This window comes from Aptenodytes patagonicus, chromosome 7, assembly GCF_965638725.1.
Source record: "Aptenodytes patagonicus chromosome 7, bAptPat1.pri.cur, whole genome shotgun sequence".
Taxonomy (NCBI): Eukaryota; Metazoa; Chordata; class Aves; order Sphenisciformes; family Spheniscidae; genus Aptenodytes; species Aptenodytes patagonicus.
The window spans coordinates 41,861,978-41,867,932 of NC_134955.1; positions in this window are offsets into that span (position 1 = coordinate 41,861,978).

Genomic DNA, 5,955 nt, shown 5'->3' on the forward strand with positions numbered 1-5,955 from the left:
GTCCAGTCAAAATTAAAAGTGTAAATATTCAATCTTCTGGATTTCAAATTATTTATTCAGGTTATTAGTGGATCAAATACCTGTTTATGGCGTAAGTTTTAGAAAGAATAATTGTACAAACTGTCAGAGAATATATTCAAGATTAAACAAGCATATTTGTGCAAATTAAACAATAACTAACATCTGGAGCATCTGGAATTTATTGAAATCAAAGATCTGTTATTCAGAAATTATTTGAAATATCTTTCCTTTATATACAAACAGTAATAGCACTAATATCACTGGAATATGTAGATGAGTCATTTTCTCCATTATAATTTTTAAGTACTACTAAATTATCACATTCTAGTCATTGTGTTAACAATACAAGTAAGCAGCTAGTATTGCATATAATACTCCGGTTGCCTTATAACTGCCTCTAGGTAGAGATTTTTCTTTCTTTTCACATCCCTGTGCTATACACAAACCTCCAGGTCAGTGCATCTGCAGTAGTGTACACATTATAAATGTCAAGTAATGTGAATGCTGAACAGATGGTTTTGTGCAGACCATTGCTATTTCTTACCCCTGTCTGCAGCTCTGTTTCAAAGCAAGAAGAGCTGAGACTAATCTCTTTTATTGGCATTTCTTTTGGTTTTGTGATTATATTAGAATTGGAGCTTTTAATTATTTTGTGGGACTTGAAGGGTTCCGTGTCATGGAAAGTTCCCAAAAGTAGGTCAGGTATCACATGTGTTGACAGCTTAAAAGAGGGCACAAAGATGAGCTGCAATAGATGTTCAGGAAATTAAGCTGGAAGCAGCCACAAAGTGTGTGGTTTTCTAAAACACAGAGACTTTAGAAAAAAAGACCTTTTAGTACCAATGCTTGCCAATCTTACTTAATCTAACAGTATACAAATGACAGAACATGTTTACAATTATACAGAACATGTATTTTAAGTTGAAATAGAACCCTGCTATTTAAGGCAACTTTCCATCATATATTGTCTCGTAAATGAATACCCCTTTATGTTAAACTATAAAAATATTTCAAAATATATGAAGATTCAAAATCAGGCGGTCAAAACATTCAATATGGCTGATTTAAAGGTGCCTGCAGAAACTTAATTCATCATCATTCCCCTCGCATGCCATTGTAATACTTTGCTTAATGAAAGCATCACAAACACGGGTTTTCACAGGACCCTTGTCACATTCCCTGCAGAGGATGGACAATACTTTCTTAATGAGCATTTATTCAGAGTTTTGTTTTCTGCTCATTGTTCAATGTGTGGTCCTATGCCTTTTTTACTGTGCGTTATTCAAACTTTACTTAGAAGACAGAATTCTTTAACATCTTTTCTGTGGCATTCATTACTGTGCTGTTTGGCTATTTCATGCAACAGTTAATTTATATTCATTTGGTCCTTATGACAATGAGGATGAACCCTTCATTTTACAGGTGGGAAATTGAGACAGGCAGAGAGTAAAGGGCAATGTATCTTTTCAACTGAGTCCCAAATCTGAGAAACCCATCTTCAATTCTCATATACAGAATAATTTATACGTTTATAGTACAACTACTTCTATTGCAAATGTAAGTGCTTATCATTCAAGCAAATCAGACCTCCAGGAATCAAGCTGAATCTATAATTTGAGATCCCCTGCAAAGTTCTTGGCTACTTAAGCCACTGATGTAACTGAAATACTGTCATACTCTGTAAGGACTGACGGCACACAAGACATAGTTAACTTGTGAATTTCATCAGTATTTCATAGCAGAGTAATATTGTTTTTCATTGCACACTCTGAAAATGGTATTTACTTTATATTTCTGCCGGTATCCCCCAGACCTTACTCCTTCCCTGCTCTCCAGTTCCTAGGCCATTATATTATGCTGTTATAATGATATTATATACTGTACTATACTTTATTATATTATTCTTTCTTCTCAGTTTTTGTTCACTGTCTGAATAGTATAATTCTTAGCCATCTTTATAAATTCTAACCTCAGTCTCCTTATTTAGTCACTTTCACTTCCCCTACCAGTTTTAAACCTCTTTAGCACCAGCTCCCCAGGATTCTTATCCAGTACTTTGTCTGACCTTTATCTCTACATCTTTCTCATCCATGTAGTTTAGGTAATTCACTGAAGCACAACTAAAATAATGTCTATATTGCACCAGAGCTTAGCCCTATTCCTCCATTAAGCAATTAGTAATAGCAATTACAGCAAAAGTTCTACAGCATGTTCCCAATATGGTGCGTGTTCTGTGAACATCAATTGTAAAATATTAGAAATTTAGTTCTAATAACATTCCAGTCAACATGCAAGTTTATTTAGGTCTTATATAACAGTGTCACATTTGGGCAGATTTTTGTAGGGGCAGCAGAAGGAGCATTACTCAACAAATGCCATTGCCTAATTGAGGAGCTCTAAAATACAACAGCTACATATAACAGATGTGGATTTTTATTTAACCTTTTTCTTATAAGAAGCTCTACTGTTCTGGCTGAAATTTAAAAATAAAACAAAACAAATATCCCAAGACAAACAACATTAATGTAAAATCTTATCTCAAATACATAAAGAGTTTCAGACTGATTAGGCATGGAGAAATGGTATTATAATGTGAAGTTTCAGGGAATTTAATTAATAAGCAAGCCTGCTACTTAGAATTCAATGCTACAGGAATTACTAGAAAACTATAATATACCTGAAATCTGGACAATAATTGAAAAAGCCAGAAACTAAGTAAAAATATAACTGATATGATCATAAATAAAGACTAGGAATAAAAGAAATAAAGAAATAAATTACTGTTTTGTGTTTGGAAGGTAAAATAAACCAGGATCATGAACACTAAATTCTACACACATCCAGTAGTATGTAAAGAGCCAGGAAAGCCATTGTTCTGTGAAAAGAAAAACAGAATAATTAAATAATTAAATAATTTGGCTTGGAAGGGACATCTGGAGGTCATCTAGGTCAACCCCATGTTCCAGGCATGGTCTGCTTTGGGTAACTTGTTCTAATGTTTGACCATCTCTCCAAGCTGAACAACACGCCTAGTGGATGAGGGAAAGGCTGTGGATGTGGTCTACCTGGACTTCAGCAAGGCCTTTGACTGTCTCCCACAGCATTCTCCTAGAGAAGCTGGCGGCTCATGGCTTAGACAGGTGGACTCTGCGCTGGGTCAAAAACTGGCTGGATGGCCGGGCCCAGAGAGTTGTGGTGAATGGAGTTACATCCAGTTGGCGGCCGGTCACGAGCGGTGTTCCCCAGGGCTCAGTACTGGGGCCGGTCTTGTTTAATATCTTTATTGATGATCTGGATGAGGGGATCGAGTGCACCCTCAGTAAGTTTGCAGACGACACCAAGTTGGGTGGGAGTGTTGATCTGCTCGAGGGTAGGAAGGCTCTGCAGAGGGACCTGGACAGGCTGGATCGATGGGCCCAGGCCAACTGTATGAGGTTCAACAAGGCCAAGTGCCGGGTCCTGCACTTCGGCCACAACAACCCCATGCAGCGCTACAGGCTTGGGGAAGAGTGGCTGGAAAGCTGCCCAGCAGAGAAGGACCTGGGGGTGTTGGTCGACAGCCGGCTGAACATGAGCCGGCAGTGTGCCCAGGCGGCCAAGAAGGCCAATGGCATCCTGGCCTGTATCAGAAATAGCGTGGCCAGTAGGAGTAGGGAAGTGATCGTGCCCCTGTACTCGGCACTGGTGAGGCCGCACCTCGAATACTGTGTTCAGTTTTGGGCCCCTCACTACAAGAAGGACGTTGAGGTGCTGGAGCGTGTCCAGAGAAGGGCAACGAGGCTGGTGAGGGGTATGGAGAACAAGTCTTATGAGGAGCGGCTGAGGGAACTGGGACTGTTCAGCCTGGAGAAAAGGAGGCTGAGGGGAGACCTCATCGCTCTCTACAACTACCTGAAAGGAGGCTGTAGCAAGGTGGGTGTTGGTCTTTTCTCCGAAGTAACAAGCGATAGGACGAGAGGAAATGGCCTCAAGTTGCGGCAGGGGAGGTTTAGATTGGATGTAAGGAAAAATTTCTTTACTGAAAGAGTGGTGAAACATTGGAACAGGCTGCCCAGGGAAGTGGTGGAGTCCCCATCCCTGGAGGTTTTTAAAAGACGTGTAGATGAGGCGCTTAGGGACATGGTTTAGTGGGCATGGTGGTGTTGGGTTGACGGTTGGACTCGATGATCTTAGAGGTCTTTTCCAACCTCAATGATTCTATGATTCTATGATTCTATGATTCTAACACATTTCCCTCAGCCTCTACTCATCAATCAAGTACTGCATATCCCCTGTCATCTTGTTGGCCATCCATTGCATTCATTTCAGTATGCCGCTCTATTTCTTGTACTGGAGAACCCAAAACTGGACACAGTATTCCAGATGCAGTTGCATAAGTGCTGAATAGAGAGGAATAATTATTTCCCTCTACCTGCTTGGTACGCTCTTGCTGATGCAGCCCAGTCCATGGTTGTCCTTCTTTGCTACAAGGCACACTGATGAACTGCATTCAACTTGTTGTCTGCCATGACCCCCAGACCTTTTTCTGTAAAGATGCCTTTTAACCATTCAGCTGCAGCCTGTATAGTTGCATGGCACTACTTCATCTCAGACACCAGACTTTGCATTTGCCTGTGTTAAACTTCAAGAGTTTCCTGTCAGACCTTTTCTCTAGCCTGTCAAGGGCTCTCTGAATAGCAGCCTTCTCTCCAACATATCTATTGCTCCTCCCCAGTTTGCTGAGCCTGTGTTCTATCTTCTTACCCAGACCATTAATGAAGACATTAAACAGTATTTTCCCTGACATTGATCCTTGAGGGAGACTGCTATTAACCAACCATCAGTTGGGCTTCTTCCTGACAATCACAGCTCTTTAAACCTGAAGGTCCAACCATTTTTCCAGAGTCCGAGACATTCCATTTCTATGCCACTGACATATAAGGCAATGAAGAAAAGAAGCAAAAATATGAGTGATTAGAGGTTAAAACCTGGGCTGAGATTAGCTAATGAGACAATTCCTTACAGCTAAGGAGCCTGATGAAAAATAAATGTTAGTTTAATGGAGAATTTAAAAGAAATTAGGTATCTCACTGTGTTTATTAGCCTTCAGACTGGCTGGTTTGTTTTTTTGACAAAAACAACTTTGCTGTTGTGTTTGTATCATTCACCAGCAATCCTCTTGTCAAGGAGTAGTAAATTCATTAATTCTGACTGTGTCAGTGTTTCCCTTGGACTTGTCTTTTGACAGACATCTTCACTTATTTTTGAAGAACCACACAGCTGAGGAATCTCCAGTTTCATAGTCTCTTGTTAAAGACTTGTATCTCATGCTCATTGGACATCCTTGCACAGCATAATACTGGGATTAGTTATTTGAACAGCCAATTTATGAACAAATTTGCTACACAGTTCACAGCCTTGGTAATACAAAAGACTTCATTGATCCAAAGCAGAACAAAACATCTCAACCCTTGATTGCACTTCCTACTGGTTCATGCTGGATAAGCCAGTGGGAGTCCTGGACATCTTAATGTGTGGACAGCCCACTTGATACTTGTCACATACATGATGCCATAACTCTGGTTAGAGTGAAAAATGTGATTATGGGATCACAAAGCTAACCTAGAATCCCAAAACTCTGAGCTAATATCCTTATTCCATTATGGATTCATTCTGTTATCTTGGAGAGACAGGGTTTTTCTGAAGATGAATAGACTTGTTCTAAAGTGAAGTTAGGAATTTGTGATGCAATAGAACCTCTTCTTTTATCAGTCAATCCCACTCTGTACACCTTGCTGTTCCATACTGGGTATTCATGAAAAAGGATAACAATGAAAGTGGTAATACTAATTTTAATAACCTGTAAGGCTTCAGAATAAATTTTGAAGAAAATAATAATTGAAGTCATGAAAGTAAATAATAAATGAAAGCCTGTAATTGTATTTTCCCATTGGG